Below are 10,769 nucleotides of genomic sequence, written 5' to 3' on the forward strand. Positions count from 1 at the left end.
AAAAAAAAAAAAAAAAGAAAGACAGTGTTGCTAACTAGCTTCAAGCTTAACAATCTTGTTCCCAATAGCATCTAGTGCTGGATTATAGCTGTGTGCCTCCATTTTATAGTGTCGCAATTGGGCTGGGAAGGTTGCTCAGTGGTAGAGAGCTTGCCTTGCGTGCATGAGGCCCCGGGTTCGATTCCTCAGCACCACATAAGCAAAAAAGAAAAACACCGGAAGTGGCGCTGTGGCTCAAGTGGTAGAGCACTAGCCTTGAGCTGAAGAGCTGAGGGACAGCACCCAAGCCCAGAGTTCAAGCCCCACAACTGGACCAAAAAAAAAGAACTTGGGAGCCTATAGTGTCACAATTTTCTTCCCCAGCGAAAAAAATTTTTTTAATTGCTATCAAAACCATAATCATGCCTTATGCTTGTGGCTTGTGCCAATAATCCTAGCTACTCAGAAGGCTGAGACTTAAAGAATCAAGGTTTGAAGCCAGTTTGGGCAGAAAGGACTTCAAGATTCTACCTTCAATTAACTAGCAAAATGGGAGACTTAGGAAGAATAGCTCAAGTGGCAGAGTCCCAGACATGAGTGAAAAAGCCAAGTGAGAGCTGGAGACCCAGGGTTCAAGCTACACCAAGAAATATCATAATCAAATACTTGAAAGCCAGTGAGTGACTAAGTGATTATCAGCATGAGCTCATGCTGATGATCCCAGCTACTCAGGAAGCAGCAATAGGAAAAATCACTGTTTGAGGCCAAATGAGGCAAAAAATTAATGAGAAACCATCTCAAGCAATATGACAGGGGTGGTAATGTGGCTTGAAATTCCATACACATGGGAAATTCATGAAGAAAAAACATGAGATTCTACTTGAAAAATAACCTAAAAGCTAAAGTGGCTGAGAATGTGATTCAAATGGTAGTCTATGAAGCAAGCAGGAGGCCCCCAACTTCAAATCCTGGTACCACCAAAACTAAAAAGTTAAAAAAGCTGCTGGGTGTGGGGAGAATGTTGGGGTAGAAAGGGAACCCATTAAATATGGAAAAACAGCCAGCATCAATGATTTATACCTGTAATCTTAGATCCTTGGGAGGTTGACATCAGGAGGATTGTGGATTAAGACCAGGCCAGGCAAAAACGTTTCAGAGATTCCTTCTTAACCAACAGCTGCATAGAGTGGAGCATGTACCTGTAATTCCAGCTACTCAGGAGGCTGAGATCTAAGGATCACGGTTCAAAGCCAGCCAGCAGGAAAGGCCATGAGACTCTGATCTCCAATAAACCACCAGAAAACCAGAAGTGGCACTGTGGCTCAAGTGGTAGAGCACTAGCCGTGAGCTGAAGAGCTGAAGAACAGCGCCCAGGCCCAGAGTTCAGGCCCCACAACCAACCAAAAAAAAAAAAAAATCTAAACTAAGCAGATCACACTACCATCATGACTCTGGGCAGAAAGGGAGATTCTGTCTCAAAAATAACCAGTGCAAAAAAAAAAAAAACTAAAAAACTGGAAACGTGGCTCAGCAATAGAGGGCCTACCTATCAAAAACACAGGGTCCTGAGTTCAAACACCACTACATATAAATTATATAATAAACACAGTAAATCAAAAGCATGACAATAGACTTATTAGAAACTATTCAAGTGAGAAAAAATATACTAAATTTATATACATAATAAAACTACACTTACAAATCAAGGTAGAAATGTTTTTAGATTACTGGTCAAGGAGGCCAAAGGAGAAAGATCATGGACTGACAGTTCCAGGACAGACTAGGTTTGAGAGAGAGAGAGAGAGAGAGAGAGAGACCCTATCTCAAAAAACTTTAAAGAATTTAGACCAAAAAAAAAGATGAGAAAAATCATATCCAATGGAGGCACACTTAAAGAAATGTTTAGGTTTAAAGAAAAAAAAATCAGATCAAAAGTTATATCTCCACAAAGGATGAAAACTGCCAGTTGTGGTAAATATGTTAATAATTTTCCTTGAAGTGTTTAAATACCTGGTTGGGGGCTTTAATTTTTTTCCTTTTATCTTTTTTAAAAAAACTTTATTGTCAAGGTGCTGTACAGAGGGGTTATAGTTACAAGTAAGGTAGTGAGTACATTTCTTGTCGAACGTGTTACCCCCCTCCCTAATTTTTTTTAGTTGAGCTTAAAGGGATCATATTTATATAATGAAACCAACAGGAAGTGAGGTACCAATATAATCCTTCCTATTTAGAAGACAAATCTAAGGATCCCAGTTTGAAGTCAACCCAGGCAGGAAAGTCCCTGAGACTCATATCTCCACTTAACCAGCAAATGGTCAGAAGTATGGCTCATGTAGTAGAGAGCCAGACTTGAGCAAAAGAAGTTAAGGGACAGCACCCAGTCCCTGAATTCAAAGCCCAGGGCTAGGAATGATAAGGAGACAAAAGTACCAGAAAGTTAGAAGACCATTTACTGTCTTGAATTACAAGTGGGACACTAGGGATAGAGATGCATATATGCACTTGAGAAATACTTGCTCGGGAAATATTTAGGAATTAGAATCAATGGTCTATATTGGTTGAGAAAGGTACAGCAAGGGGGGAAAAGATATTGGGCCAGGCTTTTGTCTTAACCAACTGAGTACACAGTGGGTGGCATTTAACACCGTAAGACTAGCACAGTGCTAGTCGGAACCTTATTCCAGCTGTCTAAATAAGCAGTGACTTAATCAGCTGTTCAAATGCTGATTTAGGTTACATTCGTTTGATTTTTCCAAGTGGTTAGAGTTGTAGTGGTTCCCTTCTAGTAGTCCTAGCTACTAGAAGCAGCTCAATTGCTTGAACCAGAAGTCCCAGGCCAACATAGGGAGACTGTTTCAAAAGTAAATCAAGAAAGTACTTTATCACAGTGCCTGATACATAGCAATAAGTAGTATCTAAATATGGATACCAGGTCTAACTGGCATCTTAGTGGCTGATAAGAATTTTCTGAAAACTCTTAGAGGTAAAATCCCACCCCCACCCTCAAGTGATAGGCTTGCCTGAATTCCTTGCAGAGGCAGGGACTTGGACAGTATGTTCCTGGACCTGCCAGACCAGTACCATGAACTCTTGAGGCTCTCTGAACTCTTGAGCTCCCTGTGACCCTGGCCCCTAACCATGAGCCTACTTAGGCCCACCACCTCAGCCATCATGTGCACCATGCCTTGTGTCTCTCCTGTCTCCTGACTCCCTCTCCTCAGGTTACTAAAGCATCCCTCTTCAATTCTCCATTAGAGTTGATCTTGTGTTGAGACTGTTTCTCTATTCTTTCTTTACTGCCCCCATGGCTCAGTTTTCTAACAGTATTAAGTACATTCGAAGCTACAAGTTTTTTTTTTTTGGGGGGGGGAGGACATGTGTCTGCCCAACGTCAACAGCTTTCTAATAAAGACTCCCAATTCAACCTCTCAAAATGTGGCTCCTCTGTATCTCATGATCAGTTTCCCATGTAACAGTACAAGTTATTCTCATTACTATGTTTGTTTTTCTCATAATAGCATCAAATCACATGACTATGCACTGTGTAGATCACATAGCTATGCCATATTTAAGATCATCTTCAAAGTAGTCAGCATTTCGATGCTTCCACAGACTGACTGATGAGAGAAGGTAGGAGACCCCGCATCAGGCTTATTCTTACCTATTACATTTCAGTCTCCACAGCATCCAGCCTTATTTCATCTCTCTGATTTTATGTGAACAGAAAGATAAAATAAGTAATGTTATATGCATAGATTTTGTGCTTCAAAAATGTTCTATCAATTCCTAATAAGCTATAGCACCTTAAGAGAAAGATTCCTTTTTATTTTGTCCAAGACCAAGACTTGATTTCAATAATATCTGCACTTCTGTTCATTGGCTGGTGTTCTACCACCTGGGCTATGCCTCTAACTCCATATAAAAACTTCCCCTTTAAACATAGTCAAGTAACTGGTTATTCAGTCTCAATTACTATGCTGCCACTCAGTACTTAAAAATTTTCTTCTGGGGGAAAAAAATTCTCATGCCCCTACAATTCACAGTTTCCACATATTTTAATATCATTAAGGCTACATTAAAAAGTTACTTCAGATTTTTGGTATACAAAAGAACAGGTGCAACTGGGTTTCAGAAACAGGGAGTGTTATAGCACGGAAAACCATCACAACTTTTAACTAGCTATGTCAGGTCTTTAGACAACCACCTTCTCTCACTTTCTGGGGGGGGAAAACTGCCTTTGATTTTCTGCTGTTCCACTGGAGGACCTCCTGGAGGAGGTGTCTCCTGACAAGCTCATTTATCTCACCAATACTTTATATCACCTTTTGCAGTTGGTTAAACTAAAGTCACAAAATCTATGGAGTCATATTTTTCCCTAAAGTGTTCCCATCCACCTACTAATAAGAAAATATTTCTTTTGTTTCTAAAGTGCAAGAACTGGAACTGAGTGCTTCTGCCATGTGAGGCAAGTGGTCTTCATCTCTAGCAATAGTGCTCTCTCTCTCTCTCTCTCTCTCTCTCTGTCCTCATGGTAGGGTAGTACTGTGATACTATGTGTGAACTCAGAGCTTCAGGCTTACTAGGCAGCAACTACACCACTTGAGTCACATCCTCAGCCCCCAACAGACAAGTATTCTTTTGACAATTAATGCTGTCAACAATCTTCCTTAAACTCAGACATTTTTTTTTTTTTTGGTCAGTCATGGGGCTTGAACTTTGAGCCTGGCTCTGTCCCTCAGTTCTTCAGCTCAAGGCTAGCGCTCTACCACTTGAGCCACAGCGCCACTTCCGGCTTTTTCTGCTTATGTGGTGCTGAGGAATCGAACCCAGGGCCTCATGCATGCAAGGCAAGCACTCTATCACTGAGCCACCTTCCCAGCCCCATAGATTATTATTTTTAAAAGTCCCTTACAGAGAACATTGAGATTACTCATTAAACTACCATAATACATTACCAATATTTTTTCTACTTATCCCATGTCTAGAACTCCTAAAAGTAATTAAGCCATATTCTCCCTTCATTTAAAAAAATCAATTAAAGAATGAACAATTTTATTGTTTTTGAAGTTTATTAAGGATTAGAAAGCTTAACAAACTGCTTCGTAAGCCAAAAATATACTTATTAAATATTCCATGCTAAACAGTATATTAAAAGCATTAACTGGGCTGGGAAGGTGGCTCAGTAGTAGAGCGCTTGCCTTGCATGCCTGAGGCCCTGGGTTCGATTCCTCAGCACCACATAAGCAAAAAGAAAAAAGCCGGAAGTGGCGCTGTGGCTCAAGTGGTAGAGCATTAGCCTTGAGCTGAAGAGCTGAGGGACAGTGCCCCGGCCCAGAGTTCAGGCCCCACGACCGGACCCCCAAAAAAAAAAAAAAAGCATTAACTTTATCTCAAGTAGCCTACATAAAGTCAAGTAGGAAGCAATTATATGCCAGATTAAGAGTTAAGGAGAAGGGATAGTAAAGTTTATCTATCACAAAGAAATTCACCAAGTAGGACCAATACAATCAACAACAAGTAATTGAAAGTAAAATGAGCCATGAAAAGACTACTTACAGATCAGTAGAGAAATATATTTTTTATAAAACAAGATGCTGCTTCAATTCTTTGGTTTTCTACTATACACTAAACTAATTTTTAGGCTTCTGTAGATACCTGGTATATGTAAATGAATAAACTCAAATGGATTATGGATTCCATAAGTATTAAGACAAATTAATTACAAATGAAACCTGGTCTTTAAAAAGTGAACTCCTGAGCTGGGCGCTGGTGGCTCACACCTGTAATCCTAGCTACTCAGGAGGCTGAGATCTGAGGATTACATTTCAAAGCCAGCCGGGGCAGAAAAGTCCATGAGACTTAGCTCCAATAAACCACCAGAAAACCTGAAGTGGCACTGTGGCTTAAGTGGTACAGCGCTATTCTTGAGCTGAAGAGCTGAGGGACAATGCCCAGGCCCAGAGTACAAGACCCATGACTGACCAAAAAGAAAAAAAAAAGTGAACTCTTGGGCTAGGAAGTTGGCTAGGAGGTAGAGTGCTTGCCTCGCATGAGACCCAGGGTTCAATTCCTCAACATCATATAAGCAGAAAAAAGCTAGAAGTGGCGCTGTGGATCAAGTGGTAGGGTGCTAGCCTTGAGCTGAAGAGCTGAGGGACAGTGCCCAGGCCCAGAGTTCAGGCCCCACAACAGACAAAAATACTGTAACAAACAATAGAGGGACTAAAAGTAAAACAAAAACAAACAAAAAAAAAAAAACAAAAGAACTATAGAGCTACAGAAAGGGAAACACAAAGAATCTAGGGCTAGAATGCCTAGAAGCAAATCCCAGCTCTAGCACATACCAGTTAATTAACTTTTGGCATGCTAACATGTACTTTATTGGAGATCTCTTGTGAAGCTCTGGTGAGCTATTATGTATAAAGTGCTTAAAATAGAGCCTGGTAAATAATGTGCACTGTGCAGTAAATATATCCTTTGTAGGAAACATCATTTTCTACATAAATGACCCAATAGACTCAAGAAATATAAGCAAGAATTCAATAGAATGCTAAATCTATATAATTCAGAGAAAATGTAAATTTTTGGATTTTTCTTCGTATGGAATTTTTAAGGATAACTTAGAGAAAATTATGAAAAACATCCTTTTTTCTTCTCCTACCCACTGCCCCAAATTATAAGCTTCTAGCTTAAACAATGATCAACTAACTCCTGACCAATCTTGCTTAATTCCCACCCACAGATTCTTCTGTTCTCTGGATAATAAAAAAACAGATCTGAAACATATCCTTGTATTCATCAACAGATGTTGAAATATATGTTTGAAATATATATCTTTGAAAATATAACTAAGTATTATTATCATACCTAAAATTAATAACAGCTGGTCATTACAAATATCCAGAGTTCAAATTTCCCTGATGTCTTATTTACTAAATTCTGAACCAAATGAAGTCCAAATACTACTATTAGCCTAGTTTCTTCTTGTTGTTATGCTTTTTCCCTCTCTATAATTTATTTGTTGAAAAAAAATCAAGCCATATGTCCCAATAGCATTTTGCTGATAATATCCTCTGATATTCATGCTATCTCGTCTTCTATATTTTATTCCAACTGGTAGTTAAAGGTAGAGGTTTCATCACATTCAGATTCAGATTTAATTTTCTGGCAAGAGTATTTCAAGGTAATGTTGGAAACTTTTATTAACAGAACTCTAATATCTGATTGTTTGCCTTCTGTAAAGCTAGCAGTCACTTGATGATCTTTGCTTAGGTTCAGGCATTCATTGTAAAGTAAAGATGTTCTGCTCTATCACTCTCTGTCCATTTATTAACTAGAATGTTTCTGAGAAAAGAAATTTCATCTCAATTGCCATTTGGCTACTGTGAAGTATAGCTGATTCCTAAGAATAAGCCGAAGAAAACAAGTAAGGTATTTAGAGTATCATGATTAGACCATATTTAAAGATATTTGATGTGATTCATTATATTGCAGTTATGGCTGCTGAGGCTCACACTGTCTCATCTTTGATCTTCAGAAACTATTCACTTATGCATCTGAGTTATTCTGCTAAAATGCTGTAGTGTTTAACAATTTCACTGAAAGGTATTTTAAGTCCACAGATTTGGAATCAGGTTGAGTTATTAACTGTTTAGCTATTTCTTTCTTATTCATGGTTTTAAAATGTTATGAATTATGTTACAAATCAGCTGCAGCCTACAGTTTGGATATTACAGTAGATATGAAACTTACATTTTACAGTAAGACTTTTTCAATGAACTCTACTTTCCCCATTTCATTGAACACTTTTTTAAAAAGTATATTTACTAAACACTGGTTGCTAATCTTAGCTACTCAGGAAGCTCAGATCTGAGGATCACAGTTCAAAGCCAGCCTGGGCAGGAAAGTCTGTGAGAATCTTATACCTTTTTAGCCACCAGAAAACCAGAAGTGGAGCTATGGCTCAAATGGCAGAATGCTAGCCTTGAGCAAAAGAGCTCAGAGACAGCATCCAGGCCCTGAGTTCAAGCCCCAAAATGCTTGCACACACACACACACTCCCTCCCCCCTCCTTTCACACACACACACACATACACACACACACACACACCATTCTGCCAGGTGCAAGTGGCTTATGCTACTCAGGAGGCTGAGATCTGAGGATCAATGTTCCATCCTAGTCAGAGGGCAGTAAAGTCCTTGAGACTCTTATATCCAATTAACCACCAAAACACCAAAAATGGAGCTGTGGCTCAAGTGGTAGAGTGCTACTCTTAAGCTAAAAACTCAGGGACAGCACTCAGGCTCCAAATTCAAGCTCCAAAACAGGTATGTAGACACATGTGTGTGCACGTTCACAGATGGACACATACACATACAAACACACACACACACACACCATACTATATTTAAAGCTGAAAGTTAAATGCTTCATTTTGAGAGGTTAGAACAGAAAAGATTCTTAATCTACTCTGTTTGCTTTTGGTTCTGGAAGGTATTTCTTCATGTTATATTACAAAATTTGGATATAATTCTAAACATTCATGATTAAAAACTAGTCACTGTTTTTCCTTTGATAAATTAATAAAATTCCAAAGTATGGGGAAATGGTCAAACTCTTAAGAAACTTATACAAAATATATTATAATATATCATATACATAATTTATATAATCAGACAATACAAAACCTTCATATCTTATCCTTAACATTAAAACTCATGAGATAGCCAGGCCCTGATGGCTTATACCTCCAATCCTAGCTACTCAGGAAGCTAAGATATGAAGATTGTGGTTCAAAACCAGCCTGGGCAGAAAAGTCCCCATGAGATTCTTAATCTCCAATTAACTACTCAAAAACCAGAGGTTTGAGTATTAGCCTTGAGCAAAAGAGCTCAGGGAAGGCTGGGAAGGTGGCTCAGTGGTAGAGTGCTTGCCTTGCATCCATGAGGCCCTGGGTTCGATTCCTCAGCACCACGTAAGCAAAAAAAGCTGGAAGTGGTGCTGTGGCTCAAGTGGTAGAGCACTAGCCTTGAGCTGAAGAGCTGAGGGGCAGTGCTCAGACCCAGAGTTCAGGCATCGTGACTGGAAAAAAAAAAAAGAGCTCAGGGACAGCCCCCAGGCCCTGAGTTCAAGCCCCACAATCAATAAAAAAGAAAAAAAGAAAAAAAACTCATAAAATAGTGAACTGAAATAATAAGTTCAAACTATTTAAAATACCAAGTTATGGGGCTGGGAAGGTGGCTCAGTGGTAGAGTGCTTGCCTCGCATGTATAAGGCCCTGAGTTTGATTCCTCAGCACCACATAAGCAGAAAATGCCAGAAGTGGCACTGTGGCTCAAGTAGTAAAGCGCTATGAGCTGAAAAGCTGAGGGACAGTGCCCAGGTCCAGAGTTCAGGCCCCATGACCAACTAAATTAATTAATTAATAATTAAAGTACCAAGTTATATCTCTTAGAATACTAGAAAAGGCTTTATTAGTAGTAAGGTAATGCTTATCTCATCTTACAAACACCATCAATCAGAAACTAGTTAACAAACACATAAGCACTTTCCACCTATAAAGGCAGAATATTCTGTAAAAAAAAAAAAAAAAAAAGTTGAATGCTACAGTTGCTGACCATTTCCTCTCAAAACTCTGAAAAGATGTTAATTTAGTGGCCAAAAGTTACTTTCACTGAGTAAAAAGTTGCTTTTTACTATTTTGTCATAATCATAAATCACATGATTGTGTACGCTTTTCCCTGAAATAAAGCAGGATATGAAATGATATCCTCATTCAATTTTTCTCAAAAAAACAAACAAGTAACCACCATGACACAACAACAGAAGAAAATAAAAACTAAAAGACTCTTCTGCTGTGGTGATTCTTGGGTGATAAGCAGTAACACACCTATGTGAAGAGCTGGTCTGTTCTCTGTACATCAGCGCTTTCCTCTTACTGAAAAACAAAATATCCACTAGCATATGCGTGACAGTAATTGCTTTTCCAGATGGTATGCCTTTGATAAGAGACTTTTTTTGCCAAAAGCTCATTTCACTTTCTCTCTAAGAATAATATTTGTCATTAACTTTAAAACTAGTTTTACAAGCTTCTCAGTAGTAGTGTCAATTGACCTATTTTTTTGTTTTTGTTTTGCTATCAGAATGAAACCTCTGCATGATAATTTATTACCTTATAATTTTTCTGAGAGGGTAAGGAGTTCTTATGAACTCTTCTCTAAAAGCTAACCACTCTAAGATATAAAAACTTTTAAGCATATAAAACTTATATAGAGAGACCAACATTATAAAATCACTACACATGCATCAAATCAGAGTAAAATTGTTCCTCAAATACCTTAAAAGTAGAAATTCTAAATGTTGGTGCCTTCATTTGGAAGCAAAATTTCCTACTGCATGATCTTGTCTGATGGTAGTTGACTTTATCATCTGTCAGTTCCAGTTACATTTCCATTAGTATAGGCAGATCTAAAGTAGAAGGAAGACAATTAGACCATTGAAATTATTTTAAATGCTATGATTTCAGTTTCTCTGTAAGCATATAAAATTGTTTTAACTGCTTAAGCAATACCAATTCCTAGTCTTATGACTGAATTAAAGTTATAATAAATATATAGATCTGAAGGGATATTAACTTTAAGAGAGAGAGAAAGAATGAGAAGTTCAGATCTCCAAAAGAAGTACAAAGCAAACTGGGTTTACATTCATATTCCAGAAGCATGGGGCCCATAACTATCAACTCATTCATCAGAGTAGCTGAACTCACCCCTACAGCAGTACCCAGTTAAAC

At 38.5% G+C, this 10,769-nt stretch overlaps 1 protein-coding gene across 1 annotated transcript in view; it reads right to left on the bottom strand.

Annotated features, from left to right (window-relative positions):
- Ncoa1 (nuclear receptor coactivator 1) overlaps nt 1–10,404 on the bottom strand; it is a 155,777-nt gene extending 145,373 nt beyond the window's left edge. Inside the window, exon 1 of the mRNA XM_013013652.1 lies at nt 10,317–10,404. The gene's annotated coding sequence lies outside the window, so the exon portion shown is untranslated. The remainder of the gene's footprint in view (nt 1–10,316) is intronic.
- Between the last annotated feature and the right edge of the window lie 365 nt (nt 10,405–10,769).

This window comes from Dipodomys ordii, unplaced genomic scaffold (assembly GCF_000151885.1).
Source record: "Dipodomys ordii isolate 6190 unplaced genomic scaffold, Dord_2.0 Scaffold20, whole genome shotgun sequence".
Classification (NCBI taxonomy): Eukaryota; Metazoa; Chordata; class Mammalia; order Rodentia; family Heteromyidae; genus Dipodomys; species Dipodomys ordii.